This window comes from Elaeis guineensis, chromosome 3 (genome assembly GCF_000442705.2).
Source record: "Elaeis guineensis isolate ETL-2024a chromosome 3, EG11, whole genome shotgun sequence".
Classification (NCBI taxonomy): Eukaryota; Viridiplantae; Streptophyta; class Magnoliopsida; order Arecales; family Arecaceae; genus Elaeis; species Elaeis guineensis.
The window spans coordinates 66,097,972-66,116,180 of record NC_025995.2 but is presented as its reverse complement, the minus strand read 5'-3'; positions in this window follow the sequence as shown (position 1 = coordinate 66,116,180).

The following is an 18,209-nucleotide window of genomic DNA, read 5'->3' as shown; positions in this document are numbered from 1 at the left end:
TTGCTACCCTAGACCCGAACAGGTCAAAGAAGAAGCAAGGTACTTATATGATAACACCTTACAACTTTTCCATTTGTGATACTACTGCCTGGGTATTGGATACCGGAAGCCCTTATCATATTTGCAATTCGATGCAGGGTCTGCAGGTCAGTAGGAGATTTGATGAAGATGAGAGATTCCTGAATGTTGGAGATGGAAGCAAAGTTCCAGTTCTAGCATTAGGAATCATGAACCTTGTAATCAATTCTCGAAACATAATTCTGAGTGAATGTCACTATTGTCCAAGCTTTTTATTAAATATTATTTCTGTAGGCCTTTTAGCCATGAACGGTTATCAATTTTTAATAAAAGAAAACGTTTGCAATATCATTTTGAATGGTGTTACAATATTTGTGGGACAACTTAATAATGAAATTTACTTTCTATCACAACCTGTTAATATGGTTCAAACCTCCGGTAAACGTCCTAGAATAGATAATATGTCAGAAGTCTACCTTTGGCACTGTAGGCTAGGTCATATCAATAAGAACAGGATAAATAGGTTGGCTCAAGAAGGAATTCTTGAAGTAGATGATTGTGAATCACTTCCAACCTGTGAGTCCTGTCTTCTTGGTAAAATGACCAAATCACCTTTTACTAAAAAAGGTGAGCGAGCCAGTGAACTCTTGGGTTTGGTACATTCTGATGTATGTGGACCCATGAGCTCAAGTGCAAGAGGTGGATATTTCTACTTCATAACCTTCACAGATGACCTATCGAGGTATGGGTATGTCTATTTAATGAAGCATAAATCGGAGTCGTTTGAAATGTTCAAACTATTCCGAAATGAGGTAGAAAAATAAACTGAAAAGTGTATTAAAACTCTTCGATCTGATCGAGGAGGTGAATACCTTTCCAATGATTTTTTGACATATCTTGGGGAGAATGAGATTCTCTCTCAGTTGACACCTCCTGGAACACCACAGCATAATGGTGTGTCTGAAAGGAGGAATTGGACTTTGTTAGACATGGTTCGATCCATGATGGGGTTTGCTGGTCTGTCGATCTTTCTTTGGGGATATGCGCTCGAATCGGCTTGTTACCTTCTAAATAGGGTTCCGAGTAAGTCTGTAACCAAAATACTATATAAGATATGGATAGGACGTAAGTCAGTACTCTCGCACCTTAGGGTTTGGGGGTGTCTGACTTATGTTAAACGTTTAATTATGGACAAGCTTGGACCTAGGTCTGACAAGTGTAATTTTATAGGGTACCCAAAAGAGACCAAAGGGTATTACTTCTACCTAGCTGATGAGCAAAAAGTGTTTGTCAGCCTTAAGGCAATCTTTTTGGAAAGGAAGTTTCTTGGTGAAGAGATTGTTGCCTCTAAGATCGAACTTGATGAAGTTTGGCAGGTGAAAAAACTGACATAAGTTGCTGAACCTGAACCAGATTTGGTTAGATCAGATCCAGAGCTCATTATTCAAGCACCCTTAAGGCGATCTGGTAAAGTACCATGTCAACCGGATAGATACTATGGTTTCTTGGTCCGGGATGATAATCCTATCGAACTTGATGAAAACGATGAGGATCCGATCACCTACATGGATGCAATGCAGAGACCAGACTTTGAGAAATGGCTGGAGGCCATAAAATCCGAAATGGAGTCCATGAAGGTCAATGATGTGTGGACATTGGTTGACCCACCCGAAGGAGTAAAACCCATAGAGTGTAAATGGGTCTTCAAGAGGAAGAGAGGCACAGACGAAAAGGTGAAAACCTATAAAGCCCATCTGGTTGCCAAGAAATATCATCAACGTTATGGTATAGACTATGACGAGATGTTTTCTCCTGTGGCAATGCTCAAATCCATTCGGATTATGCTTGCGATAGCTATCCATCTAGACTATGAAAGCTGGCAGATGGATGTGAAGACAGCTTTCCTAAATGGAGAGCTGGACGAAGAGGTGTATATGATACAACCTGAAAGATTCACATCCACAGATGAGTCTAAGGTGTGCAGGCTACAGAGGTCCATTTATGGACTTAAGCAGGCATCACGGAGTTGGAACATACGTTTTGATAAGACGATCAAGATGTATGACGTCGTTAAGAATGGAGAAGAGCCATGCATTTATAAGTGGGCTAATGGTCCAATAGTAGTATTTCTTGTATTGTATGTGGATGACATTCTCTTAATCGAGAATGATGTCCCTGCATTATCGGGAATAAAGATTTGGCTGTCGTCACAGTTCTCCATGAAGGATCTAGGAGAAGCTTCCTACATCCTAGGGATGAGGATCTATAGGGATAGATCTAAAAGATTGCTTGGTTTATCTCAGTCCACGTACATTGATACTATGCTAAAGAGGTTCAGCATGGAGAATTCCAAGAAAGGCTATCTTCCGATAGGCCATGAAATTTCTCTCTCAAAGAGGGATTGTCCGACAACACCTCAAGAGAGAGAGTGTATGGGTAGGATTCCATATGCTTCGACAGTGGGATCTATCATGTACGCCATGACATGTACACGACCAGATATGAGATACTCACTAGGGGTAGTGAGTAGATACCAATCTGATCCAGGAGAGAATCACTGGAAGGTTGTTAAAACCATCCTGAAGTATTTAAGAAAAACTAAGGACCAGCGGCTTGTTTATGGTGAATCAAACTTGAGACTTATAGGGTTTACAGACTCTAATTTTCAGTCTGATCATGATGACAGCAAAAGTGTGTCGAAATTTATTTTTACCCTTAATGGTGGGGCTATCTGCTGGAAAAGTTTCAAGCAGCACACAGTGGTTGATTCAGTTTGCGAGGCGGAGTATGTTGCTGCATCAAATGCTGCCAAAGAAGCGGCGTGGTTGAGAAAATTCATCATCGAGCTTGGAGTAGCACCCTCCTTTATTGGTCCAGTTCTGCTCTACTGTGACAGCTCTGGAGCTATTGCTCAGGTGAAGGAACCAAAGGCACACCAGCGGACGAAGCATATTCTGTGCCGCTACCATCTCATCCGAGAAATTGTGGATCGAGGTGACGTCGATCTTCAGAAGATTGACGGGAAGGAGAACCTAGCTGACCCATTCACTAAAGCCATTGCAGTGAAGGAGTTCGACAACTACAAGTCGAAGATGGGTATTAGATACTGCACCGATTGGCTTTAGGCCAAGTGGAAGATTGTTGGAAATAGTGTTCCAAAGTCAATCGTCAGTCTGTTGACGGTTGTGCTCATTTTTGTATATGTACATAAATTATGAATTAATAAAAATTATTTTAATATTTTTTATCACAAAATGTTTCATCTTCTAATGAACTCCTATGTTGTGGTGAAGTCCTTAAGACTATTTAGACTCGATAAAGAAGGATTTGTCGTTTAGTCCTTAAATCTTTTCACAACCAAATGATACGTTATTACCAAGGATGACAACGTTTATCAAGCATAGGTCATTGTGTGCCATATAGGTTGGTTGTCCTCTTAACTAATGAGTGTGAAGACACAGGTATGGCATATAGGTGAGATGTAAGGGTACATCTGCACTGAACGTGACCGACTCCGGAGCTATTTCTGCTATCAAGATTTGCTCTGATGGAATATGGGTATAAATATCCCTCCGACCTGAGACCACCATGGTGACTTGCAAGCAACTCACTGCACTTAGGCACTTGACTACCTGAATTTCTAATTTAGTGACGGAAGGCTGTTGGGTGTAGTAAAGTACTTGACTTGTCGGTGCATGTGTCAAGATGGGATTGACCACTTCAGTTTAGGAGCTGTGTACAGTCGTGTTTCAATTTAGCAAAACTTTGGCCAGGATAGTCCTTGTGAGGAGTCACAGGACTGTTTGAGTTGAGCACGATTCGGATGATCTGATCAGGGTTGACAGTTTAACCCTGAGTCATCCTAAACATAGGGGATAAAAGGATGAATTATACAGTAACCATATTCATGTAGGTTCTGAGTGTTGCGATTGCTACTATTCGACCTATCCGGATGTCGGGTAACATTGCTAGATGGTCACTTCGATTAGTACAGAAATTGGTTCCTGTGCTACCGACTTAGGTTCGAACCTACGGGGTCACACACATTAGAGGTTCCTATCTGATCTGATGGCTGATGTAGAATCCTACATATTTGGAACTCAGTGATCAAGAATCAGGATTCTCTGATCACGAGTTCCACACATTATGGGTACCAGGGTGAAGAGTCCCACTGGTTGGGATTTTTCGATCAGAGTTACATATCGATGAATTCTGATGCCTGATTGCCCATCGGATTTGGACTTAGTATTTATGAGAGGTTTAATTAGTGATTTGATCGCTAATTAACTCAATTTGATTGAGTAATTATTTTTGGATCAAGTCCAATTGAATTGGATTCAGTTGGGTTTGACCCGATTAGGTTAAGAGTTGACCTAATCATCGAGATGGTTTGGTCCCTGATTTGATCAGGGGTTGGACTTAATCAATTCCTAATTTGATTAAGATTTTATTGAGCCTAATTAAGCCTAATTAAGTTGGATTTAAATTAGTCTAATTGGACCTAACTTATTTGGTTCAATTAGGTTGGTTTAAAAAATTAAACCACCTTGACCCAATCTCCATGCACCACCTCACTTCCATTGCAACCATTTGGATTCATGAGAAGGAACTTCTCATGAATTTTTTCCTCACACCAAGCCCTCTCCATGCCCCACTTTAGTGTGCCAAATGAATGGATAAGGATGATTGGTTGGCCATTCAAATTCAAAATAAAGTTTGAATTTGAATGGGCAATCAATCTTTGCACCTTATCCCTTTTTTTATGCCCTATTTATTACATGAGAAAAGATTTCTTATGAAATCACTCCATGCACAATTTAAGCCATGCCTCACACCTTTAGTGGATAAGGGATGAGTTGGTGTCCATTTGAATTCAAAATTTGATTTGAATTCAAATGTGCAATTACTCATCTTTATCCTTTCTTTTGGATAAGACGTTTGACGTCGTTATAAAAGGAGGAGAAGAGTGGGGCGTGTAAGAAGAAAATTTTTGAAGAAAAATTCTAGGGCATGAGAAGTCTTGTGCATGAGAAGGAAGTCCATATCCTTCGAAGAGAAAAAGAAAGAAAAGAAAGAAAAGTGGGTGCAAGGTTTCCGGTGATTTTCCTAGAGTTTTAGCCTGGGGTTCGGGAAGTGAGAAAGTGAGCTACGAGTGTCCTGAGCCCACAAAAATATTACAGAGATCTTCAACATTCTCTCAAGTATGTTTGTTGATGATCCGAAGTATCCGAAGAATCGACAGATATTGATCGAAGGAGTTCGATCAGCATCTACCATCAAAAGGACTCTACAACGAGCTAGCACTCGTGAGGAGTCGATCAGATCGGGAGCTTCATGTGGATGATCCGCAGAGGTCAGACACGCTGTGTGACTGTATCACGATGATCAGACTTTCTCGACGGTGATCAGATTACGATGATCTACTACCCGTACAAAGGTATTGTGTTCTGAACACATTACAGTAAAATGTTTACTGTTCGAATTTGAATTTCAAATTTAAATGCATTCATGCTATATATCATATTTAGATCCTAGTATAGGATAAATTTATATTAATTAATTAGGTTAATTAATATTTTTTCACTGTGAAATCATAATTTTTAAAAAAATTTAAAATTACCATTTTACCCTTGCACTGAATTTTCTCCCACATCCTCAGTAGAGTCTCTATCCAGTAGGACTCTTCAGATTAGCCATATGATCAGAGAAAAACTTCTAATGTGTATGATCCTATAGGTTCGTACCTAAGTCAGTAACACAGAAACTGATTCCTGCACCAATCGGTGTAACCATCTAGTAATGGTATCCAACATTCGGATAGATCGAATGTATGCAAAACAACACTCAAAAATCTATTTGGATATAGTTACTATATAATTCATCCCTTTGACCCTTGACGTTAGGATGGTTTAGAGTTTAAACTGTCAACTCTTAACAGTACATCAATTATGTTGTGATCCATGTGGTGTGCCCAAGGCCCAGGGGACCAAGGCTAAGGCCAAGGTCCATCATTCATGAGGGCTTCATGGAGGCTCTTGGGCTAGTTGGGCCCTAGGTTGAAAGGCTGTGGGCCTTTCAGATTCTTGAGGTCTAGGTTATGTGGGCCTCAAGGGACCAACTCTTTATGGGCCAGGTCTGGGCCCAGGATAGGTGAGATTAGGTCGAGTCATGGGTGTACATGGGCTTGGGTTAACCTAATCTCCCATAGAGTTGGTCAAGGGAGTTTTGGGTTTGGGTCACTTGACCCTGTGTTTATATATACATGCACTGTATAGGTTTGATTAAGCCAAGGAATACGAAAACCCTTTCTCCCAAGTCTCTCTCTCTCTTCTTCCTGTCCTCCAGCTATTCTCCACAACCCAGAAGCAAGAAACCCTAGGGTTTCTTGCCGCCAGGTCCATAGAAGGTGGGAAAAGTAGGGGAGGCGCTAGGGTTTTGAGCCCCTCCCCCTTTGTGCCGCCAACCATATTGCCTCTCCCTCTCTTGCAGCCACCCAAACATTAGGTCTAGGACTTGAAATCTCTTTCTATGAGGTTGGTACAAGTTTCTCTCAGATCTGGAGTTGATCTGAGGTCGTTTGAGGCACGGGTGAGATCTCCATCAACAGATCTACAGGAAAGGCTGCAGCAGGATAGATCTGCAAAGTTTGGTTCTATCTACCTTCTTTTCTATCTAGAATACCCTGATTCAAGATATACAAATTGGAAGACCTCGGTCTAGGCCTGATCTGGTTGGGTACCAGTTCTTGAAATTTTTAGAGGTGATCTTAGAGGCATTCTTCATCTGGAACGAAAGGCTGACGAAGAAGACAGCAACCAGGCTGATTTCGTCAAGGGCCTTCGATCGAGTCCAGAAGTCTCCAAATTTGTTCGTTGCTGGTTCTGCTGCACCCAAGATCCATGGGAGGAGCTGGGATCATGCTTCAATAGTTGGTATCAGAGCCACGTTGGTGAGGAAGCGGTTCCAAGTGCGAGAAGTTGAAGATCCCAAGTGCTGAAAATTTTCAGCAAGGTACCATCAAGGTATATTCTACACTTCTTGATTTTATATTTCTTGTTTGGCTTGGATCCAGTCATGGGCAGCAATATGAAAGTTGATTTCGAGAAGTTTGATGGCAAGAGAAATTTTTTCATGTGGAAAATCCGGGTGGAGGATCTTCTGGTGCAAGCAGATCTAGATCAGGCTTTGGATGAGAAGCCTGAGAAAATGACAGATAGACAGTGGGCATCGTTGGAGAAGAAAGCATGCTCGATGATCAGAGGATGTTTGGCGGATGCGGCGTTGTATTCGGTGCTGGAAGAAAAGACCCCGAAGGACCTTTGGTTGAAGTTGCACACCATATATATGGGGAAGAATATGTGCAACAAGCTAATGCTGAAGAAGAGGTTGTACAGTCTTCAGATGCATGAGGGATCTGATGTGATTGGCCACATTCAGAGGTTTGACCAGTTATGCACGGAGTTGATGAATATCAGGGTGAAGCTGTATGAGGAGGATAAGTCCCTGTTGCTTTTGTGTTCGCTGCCAGGATCATGACTCTTTGGTGACTACACTGCTCTACGACAAGGAGACTCTGGAATATGAGGACATGATCTCGATGCTGAGGTCTATGAGCAAAGGAAAAAGTTGACCAGAGATTGGGCTCCCCAAGAGGGTTTGGCAGTAGGGGAGAGGACAGGTAGAGGCAGAGGCAGAAGTAAGTCCAGGGGGCGGTCCAAGTCTAGGAAGGGAAAGAAAGAGATGAAATGCTTCAAGTGCAACGAGTTCGGGCACTTCAAGCGAGAATGTCCACTATGGAAGAGCAAGAAGGGAGAAAGAAGTGGCTCAGAATCAGTGAGTGCAGTTGCTGGGCAGCAGGTGGAGGATGATCTACTTATGGTATCAGATGGTCACAGGCATTACACAGAGGAGTGGACACTAGACTCTGCGTGCTCACATCACTACACACCACACAGTTCTTGGTTTGCGACATACACCAAGACAGATGAGGGATCAGTGACTCTAGGCGACAATCATCCTTGCAAGGTGGCTGGGATAGGGACAGTCAGGGTGAGGATGTTTGATGGGATTGTGAGGACATTGACAAATGTAAAGCACGTCCCAGAGCTGAAAAAGAATCTGGTGTCACTAGGCTACTTAGAGCGCAGTGAATACAGCTTCAGCAATAGGGCTAGAAGCGGAGTATTAACCATCTCCAATGGAGCTATGGTGGTGATGAGAGGCAGAAGGTTGGACAATAACCTCTATTGCATGGAGGGATCTGTGGTGATCGGAGAGTCTGATGCAGCAGTTGCAGCACAGGACCAGCAGGGGCTTGTAGGATGTGGCACTACCGCCTAGGCCACATGGGTGACAAGGGGCTGAGGGAGTTGAGTAGGAGAGGACTCATCTCTGATCTGGAAGATGGTGCTACAGGGGAGATCTGTGAGCCTTGCCAGATGGGAAAGCAGAGGAGAGTTCAGTTCAACATCAGTACAACCCGCAGTGTAGCCCCTCTGGAGTTAATACACATGGATGTGTGGGGACCAGCCCCAGTTTCAGCTAGGAATGGGGCCAGATACTTCATGATCCTGATTGATGATTTTTCAAGAAAACTCTGGATTTACTTCATGAGAGAGAAGTCTGAGGTCTTCACCAAGTTTAAAATCTGGAGAGCTGAGGTGGAGAAGGAGCAGGGGAGGAGCGTGAAGTGTCTGAGGTCAGACAATGGCGGGGAGTACACCAGCAGAGAGTTCCAAGACTACTGTGAGGAGTGTGGGATCAGGAGACACTTCTCAGTTAAGGGGACTCCACAGTAGAATGGGGTGGCCGAGAGGATGAACAGAATACTTCTGGAAAAGGCACGATGCATGAGGCTGCAGGCAGGGCTTCCAAAGGTATTCTGGGTTAACACAGTTGACGCAGTGGGTTACTTGATCAATCGGTCACCTCACACTAGGTTGGATGGCAGGCTTCCAGAGGAGGTGTGGTCTGGGAGGACAGTTGGGCTGGGCCATCTGCGGATATTTGGGTGCATGGCCTATGTGCACATTGGAGCTGGTGAGCGGAGCAAGCTAGACGTCAGATCATGCAAGATGGTGTTTCTAGGCTATCCGCGAGGAGTTAAGGGATACAAGCTATGGGATCCCTTGGAAAAGAAGGTCATCATTAGTCGGGATGTGACTTTTGATGAGGAGTCAGTCCTACAGAGGTGAGCAGGCATGGAGGAGCAGCAGGAGTAGGAGGAGGTCCAGCAGGTCGCAGCTGGATAGCTTACCTCTTTGATTTTGCCTCTTGCAGGTACTATGGGAGGACATGACATTCAGGTGGAGAACCTACCTAAGGTGTCTCCACAGGTGGAGAGGACTCGGACGGATGATCGAGGTGGAGAGGTCCAGCAGGAGCGAGCTGGATCGAGGACTAATATCGGTGTTGCCCTACACAAGCCCAAGAGGACCATCAGACAACCAGACCGATACAGCTTCGAGGAGACGCTGTCATATGCCCTGGTGATAGTGAATGGAGACCCATATACGTATCAGGAGGCTATTGAGAGCCAGGACAGAAAGCGATGGGTCCAAGCGATGTTCGAGGAGATGCAGTCTCTCCACCAGAACTAGACGTGGCGATTGGTGCAGTTGCCACAGGTGAAGAGGCCCATTCGCTGCAAATGGGTCTACAGTCACAAGGAAGGGCCTTCAGAGCAGGGAGGTATCAGATTCAAGGTGAGGTTAGTGGCCAAGGGATACTCCCAGAAGGAAGGCATCGACTTCAGCGAGGTCTTCTCTCCCGTCGTCAGACATACTTCCATCAGAGTGTTGTTGAGCATTGTAGCAGCTCAAGATTTAGAGCTAGAGCAGATGGATGTCAAGACGGCGTTCCTCCATGGGCATTTGGAGGAGAGGATTTACATGGAGCAGCCACCCGATTTTAGGGATCCAGGATCAGAGGGAAAGGTTTGTTTGTTGCAGAAGTCGCTGTACGGGCTGAAGTAGTCACCGAGGCAATGGTACAAGCGGTTCGACTCCTATGTGCACAGCATTGGACTTTCCAGGTGCGAGTTTGATCCCTGTATTTATGTTCAGTCTCTTGAGGATGGTTCTAGGGTGTTTCTACTCTTGTATGTGGATGACATACTTATAGCATGTAAGAGTAGGAAGGTTGTGCAGGATCTGAAGGCATCCTTATCTCGGAAGTTTGAGATGAAGAATTTGCGCCCTGCAAGGAAGATCCTAGGCATGGAGATATTTAGAGACCGAGCCTGGAGGGTGCTGCATTTACCTCAGGGGGGCTACATACAGAAGGTCTTAGAGAGGTTTGGGACGAAGGGAGCAAAGCCGGCAGAGCTGCCACTTGCCGGTCACTTCAGACTCTCGAAGACCATGGCACCACAGACTGAGGTGGAGGCTCAGGAGATGGAGATGGTTCCTTATGCTTCAGGAGTTGGGAGCTTGATGTATGCGATGGTCTGTTGTAGGCCAGACATCGCTCATGCAGTGAGTCAAGTTAGTAGGTTCAAGGCGCAGCCTGGTAAGGAGCACTAGAGAGCTCTGAAGTGGATATTCAAATACCTGACGGGTTTAGTTGGAGTTGGCATCTGCTACGAATAGCGAGGAGGTGCAGTGGGATACTTTGACATGTCCAGGGAGGCTCAGAGATTGATTGGTGGTTTTGTAGATGTAGACTTCGGTGGAGATGTGGATACCCGGAGGTCTACGACAGGCTTCATCTTTAGCCTGTATGGAGGTCTTATTTCTTGGAGATCGAGTCTGCAGCCTATCACGGCCCTATCCACTACAGAGGTGGAATACATCGGGCTGACAGAAGTAGCTAAGGAGGTAATTTGACTGAAGGGTTTGTTGACGGAGATGGGCCTTACTCAGGAGGCCATTAGAGTGCACTGTGACAGCCAGAGTGCACTTCTATTAGCACAGAACTCAGTCTATCATGCAAGGATAAAGCACATCAACATTCGGTATCATAAGATCAGGGAGCTTGTGGAGGATGGTGAGGTGGAGCTGGTAAAGGTACACACCAAGGAGAACCCAGCTGATGCACTTACGAAGGTACTTCCATGGGACAGCTTTCAGAGATGTGTTGAGCTGATTCAGCTGATGGACAGAGTGGAGCTGGTTGAGGCCTTGGGACACCAAGGTGGAGATTGTTGTGATCCAGGTGGTGTGCCCAAGGCCCAGGGGACCAAGGCTAAGGCCAAGGTCCATCATTCATGAGGGCTTCATGGAGGCTCTAGGGCTAGTTGGGCCCTAGGTTGAAAGGCTGTGGGCCTTTCGGGTTCTTGAGGTCTAGGTTATGTGGACCTCAAGGGACCAACTCTTTATGGGCCAGGTTTGGACCCAGGATAGGTGAGATTAGGTCGAGTCATGGGTGTACATAGGCTTGGGTTAACCTAATCTCCCATAGAGTTGGTCAAGAAAGTTTTGGGTTAGGGTCACTTGACCCTATGTTTATATATACATGCACTGTATAGGTTTGATTAAGCAAAGGAATACGAAAACCCTTTCTCCCAAGTCTCTCTCTCTCTTCTCCCTCTCTCTCCAACTATTCTCCATGCCCCAGGAGCAAGAAACCCTAGGGTTTCTTGCCGCCAGGTCCATAGAAGGCAGGAAAAGCAGGGGAGGCGCTAGGGTTTTGAGCCCCTACCCCTTTGTGCCGCCAACCATATTGCCTCTCCCTCTATTGTAGCCACCCAAACATCAGGTCCAAGACTTAAAATCTCTTGCTACAAGGTTGGTACAAGTTTCTCTCAGATCTGGAGTTGATCTGAGGTTGTTTGAGGTGCAGGTGAGATCTCCATCAACAGATCTACAGGAAAGGTTGCAGCAGGACAGATCTGCAAGGTCTGGTTCTATCTACCTTTTTTCCTATCTAGAATACCCCGATTTGAGATCTATGAATTGAAAGACCTCGGTTCAGGCCTGATCTAGTTGGGTACCAGATCTTGAATTTTTTAGAGGTGATCTTAGAGGCATTCTTCATCTGGAACAAAAGGCTGATGAACAAGATAGCAACCAGGCTGATTTCGTCAAGGGCCTTCGATCGAGTCCAGAAGTCTCCAGATTTGTTCGTTGCTGGTTCCGCTACACCCAAGATCCGTGGGAGGAGCCGGGATCATGCTCCAACACATTATGTGTCTCAACTTGATAAATCCAGTGACTCCTTACAAGGATTGCCCTGACCAAGGTCTTACTAAATTGAAACACAAGGCATTCTCTCCAATCTCTTGAAGTGGTCAATTCCATCTTGACTCACACATTGACTTCATAAGTACTTGACTATGTCTAAAAATCTTTCAATCTTGAATTAAAAATTCAGGTAGTCTGGCTCCAAAGCACAGTGAATTGCTTGCAAGTCATCGTGGTGATCTCAGATCCAAGGGACACTTATACCCATATCCCTTTGGAGTGACTCTTGATAGTAGAATACTTCAGAGTTGATCACATTCAGTGAAATATACTCCTATATTTCACCTACATGCCATACCAGCATCTCCACACTCCTTGGTTAGGAGGACAACCAACCTATATGGCACACAACGACCTACATTTGATATGTCTATCATTCTAGTAATAGCATATCATTTGGTTGTAAACTCATTTAAGGACTAAATGATAAATCTTTCTTTATCGATTTAAAATAGTTCTAAGGACTTTTATCATAACACAAAAGTTCGATATAGAAGATGTATAAGCTTATGATGAAAATTACCAAATAAATATTTTATTAATTAATTCATATATAATTATATTAAATAGCAGAATCATCAATAGGCTGATGATTGGCTTTAGGATATATTTTGCAATAGTTGGTGCCTAATGGGCTTCCTAATGTAAGTTGGATAACTTAAGTTAATGGGAATCTTAATGTAAGTAGGACTTGTATTCTGAGATTTAATAGGATTCAATCCTCATATCTATTTAAAGGGACCTTCCTCAAGGTCTCTTGAGCATCCAAACTAGCATCCTCCCATACCCAAAGGAGATCCTCACACCCTCTCTTTCTCTTCCTTTCTCTTCTCCCCTTGGACATCCCACCCCTCCCTCTCTTTGGGACGTCCCAAGGCCCTCCATGCCAAGGTGTTGGGCATCCCCTCTTGGCTGGTTGCTGGTGTTTTGTAGTAGGACATAGCAAGGAGAAAAGTCTAGAAAAGAGGAGAAGAAGAAGATCAAAGAGAAAGATCAAGCGTTGATCGCGATCTAGGCTTCATTCAAATTCAGCAAGCTGAACTTTGGGAGAACTAAAATTTAGATTATAAAGGACTGTTCCAAGCTGATCCTAAGTTTATACTCATAGAGGCTAGATACTTGTGTGGCTAAGAAAAAACTTTTTTTTTTTTTAGATCCAGATTCAAAGAAAAAGATTACGAAATAGATATGTGGTTTGATGACAATATAAATTTCAGCATATATCAATTTCAGTATATCAGATAGATTCATGTGGTTTTATGTTTCATGCATGCATAATTTAGATTAAAATATTTTAATCTTATTTTCTACTATGGTATTTAAAAAATAATATTTTTGAAATACATATGCATGCACCAAATCCTGAATACTAACAGTGGTATCAGAGCCATGAATTTTCATATGCTAAATTTTGATATACATATTTTTAAAAAAGTTTTAAAATCAAATTTTTTCTTGATACATGAGATATATAAATGGATCTTCTAATCTAAAATTTAATTTTATATTTAATTTTAAAATATATAATTGATATGTAATTGCATGCATAGATCTGAATTTTGATCTAGAAAGAGTTTTAGTTCATGTTCATGTGATATATAGATGCATGCATAAAATCTAAAATTTTTATATGATCTAAATTTTGATACATATATATGATATATTATTATATTTTTAGATCATAAATTTATTTTTAATCTGATCTATGATTAGTATATGAGATATATGACATCATGCTAAGATCTAAAATTTTGTTTAGATCTGATTTCACATGCATATATTCGATATATATTGTATGCTAAAATTTGAAAATTATTTTTATATTTTAAAACTTACTTTCACATAATAAATTTAGATCTAAAATATGATTTTAGAATCTAAAATTTATGTTTGTGCATTAAGATTTTGGTTATGAAAAAATCATAAATTAGGTCATATAATAGGATGGCATTTAAGATTTTTGATTTGAGTCATATGGGTCTAACTTGATTAAATAATTGATAAAATTAAGTCAAGTGTTGATAAGGATTAGATCAATTAAGTTAATGATCATACAATTATTGTTGATCAAATCATTTAAATCTCATATGTAGAATCGATTAACCCAAGGATCTAATTTGACTCGCTGGTTTGAGCCTGATTCGCTAGTGCTAACCAATTTTGATCAATCGACCTATTGGTGTCTAAGATAAGTTAATGAGATATAGTTATTTAATTAATTTTGTTAGCTGATCTGACCAATTTATTGATGTCTTAGGAAGGTAATAGGGGGACCCCCATCGATCTCCACTGACCTGATCAATTTGGAAGATTGGATCTTGAATTAGGTTGCTTAGCAATCTGGCTTAGTCCATGCTAGTTAAATCAATCATATGATGACTAATTAGATAAGACCTAAACCTAACCTCTCCATAAATTTTCATAGATCTTCTACCATCATAGATGTGCGGACATCCTACCAGCATTGATTGTTCTCGACTGGTTATAGTGGTTCAGTTGCATCAAAAATACGTAACCACTTCATTAGCAAAGAATTACTCCAGGGTAAGGATGGAGTTGGGCCCAATAATTGTTAGGTGAGGGATCCAATGACGGCCTTGCACCTGCTTATGAACGATGGATCGGGCTTAACTAAGAAGTATGGATAATAACTGCTAGGTGAGCTCACATGACTTAGAGACCAAGTCACTGCAACATGCTTAGTGAAGTATTTGGGCAAAGAGTTGCCTACATATCAGTGTACATATTACCAATAACTGTTAGATGAGGTGCATGTCATCAGTGGGACTGCAGCACCCACTAAGAATCCTTTATCGCATTAGGATTTCATTTCCTTCTCGAAGAGTGGAGGGATCTGATAAATTAGTGAGAGTCATTGTTTGCATCTTAAAGTTTTTAGAAGTAAATATAAATATTAAATATAAAAATCTAACTTGAATCTCTACTCTCGTAGTTTAACCACTATGTCAGTCTCAAATCCTCTAGTCTGCATCTTTGAAATCAATCATTTGATCGGTACCAATTGTAAAGACTGATTCAAAATCCTCAGGATTGTCCTGACCTCAGAAAAGTTAAGTCATGTTCTCGACCAGGATCCCATAGTGCTAAGCAAAGAGCTGCTTTTGAGAAGTGGACGGATGAAGATAGTCGGGTCAAGTGTTATGTGCTAGCGTCGATGTCAAATGAGTTGCAAAGCCAGTACGAGCATATGCCCACTGCTCGGGCCATGATCACTCACCTACAAGAGTTGTATGGTGAGCAGAGTCATACTACACACTTCGAAGTATCTAAGAGACTCTTCAATCTGAAGATGCGTGAAAGGCAGTCTATCCATGAGCACTGTATAACAGTGATCAAGGACATTGAGGAGCTTAAAAAACTCAGGCTAAAAATACAAAAGAAATTATAGATGGATCTGATCTTTCAATCCCTTACCAGTTCATATAGTCAATTCATTATGAATTTTTATATGAACAAACTTGACTGTACTATTTTCAAACTCATCAACATGTTGGTCACCACGGAGGGTACCTTGAAGAGTTCAAGGAGCATTGTTCTCGCTGTGGAGCAGACTTCTTCTTCCAAAAGAAAGTCTACTGAAAGAAAGAAGGTTAAATCCATGAAAAAGCAAAAGAAAGAGAGCAAGCCGAAGAAGAATGACCCAAAGGTGGCTGAGACAAAAGGAAAGTGTTTCTACTATCATGCTGAAGGCCACTGGAGGAGGAACTGTCCTAAATACCTGGAGAGCCTAAAGACCAAAAAAAATGATAAGCTTTCTGAAGGTATGCTCGTAATTGAATCTAACCTTACGATTTCTTCCACTTCTAGTTAGGTATTGGACTTTGGCTCAAGTGCTCATATTTGTACCTCAATACAGGGTCTGACAAAAAGAAGGAGGTTGAGGAAAGATGACATGATCCTTTGGGTCGGTAATGGAGCAAAGATTGCTGTAGAGGCCATTGACACTTATCCTTTTTGATTATTGTCTGGTGTTAGATTAGATTTAAAAGACTGTTACTATGTTTCTGTAGCTAGTCAGAATTTAATTTTCATATCTGTGCTAGCATAGGAAGGTTTTAAAATTTATTTCAATAAAGACTTTGGTTTCATTTATTTATAAAATAAATTGGTTGCATGAGGTCTTTTAATTGACAGTCTTTATCACTTACATATTGATGTCAATGTGAACCTAAACTAGCAAATAGTGAGTACCGTAGGCTAAAAGAGACCCAGAGATGAGATTAACTAGAAGTACTTATAGCACCATAGACTAGGCTATATTGGAGAGGATAGGATAAACAAACTTAAAAGGATGGGATCCTTGACTCTCTTAACCCAGAGTCATATCCAACTTATGAATCCTACCTTCGAGGAAAGATGGCCATGTTACCCTTTGTAGGACATTAGGAAAGGATCACAGAGCTGCTTACCCTAGTACACACTGATGTATAAGGGCCATTTGATGTGCATGATAGGGGTGGTTATACCACTTCATTACCTTTATCGATAATCTATCTAGGTACATGTATGTGTATCTCATGAAACACAAGTCTGAGGCCTTTGAAAAGTTCAAAAAATTTAGGCATGAAATAGAAAAACAGACAAGCAAACCCGTTAAGGTTCTTCGATCTGATCGAAGAGGTGAATATCTTAGTCAAAAATTTTTAAGATATCTTAAAGACAATGGCATGGTCTCTCAATGGACCCCTCCTGGAATGCCTTAGCTCAATGGAGTATCCGAAAGGAGGAACAAGACCTTATTGGATATGGTCTGATCCATGATGAGCTTCACTGATCTATCCTTATTTTTTTGGAGATATGCCTTGTTAACTGCCACTCACTTGTTGAATAGGATTCCATCAAAATCCATTCCTACCACATCGTATGAGATATGGTTTGATAAGAAGTCGAGTCTGGATTATCTCAAGACTTGGAGATGTCCGACCTATGTCAAGAGACAGATGGTAGATAAGCTAGAGGATAAATCTATTATAGCTTGCTTCATAGGTTATCCAAAAGAATCCATGGATACTACTACTTTTCACAAGACCATAATGTGATTGTGAGTCAAAATATGTATTCCTAGAAAAGTAGTTTCTCTAAGATGGTGACAGTAGGAGGTTAGTGGAGCTCGAAGAGAAAGTCTTTGAAGAGCCCAGAGCTATAGATCCTCAGGAACCCATATTCTATGAGCCAGTAGTTGATGTTCTTCTACCACTTCGTAGATCTAGTAGGGTCTCTTGACCTCCAAAAAGGTACATGGGTATGCTTACGGAGGAAGTAAAGAAAATATTCTTTATGAGAGATAGGAGTCATAGTGATGACCCTAATATCTTTGACGAGGCGATATCTGACATCAATTCTAAAAAATGATTAGATGCTATAAAGTCAGAAATTGACTCATGCACTCGAACCAAATCTGGACTTTAGTGGATCCACCTGAGAGTATCGTACCTATTGGGTGTAAATGAATCTACAAAAAGAAGATAGGTGTCAATGGTAAGGTAGAACCTACAAAGCTAGGCTTGTAATAAAAGCTTATGTCAGTGCGAGGGTATTGACTATCAGAAAACCTTCTCGCTCGTAGCCATACTGAAATCCATCCACACTTTGTTTGCTGTTGCAGCTTACTATGATTATAAAATCTGACAGATGGACGTGAAAATTACTTTCCTGAATGGATATCTTAAGGAAGATATCTATATGGAGTAGCCTTTGGGTTTCATATCTAGTGATGGTGATCACAGAGTCTGCAAACTGCAAAGATCTATATACGGATTAAAGCAGGCTTCTCAGAGTTGGAACCATCATTTTAATGAGACAATCAAATCATTTGATTTCATCAAAAATGAAGAGGAACCTTGTGTATACAAGAGGATCAGTGGGAGTGCGATCACCTTCCTCATATTATACGTGGATGATATTCTTCTTATTGATAATGACATTCTCATGCTGATCATGGTCAAAATATGGTTGTCCAAAGAATTCTCCATGAAAGACCTAGGAGAA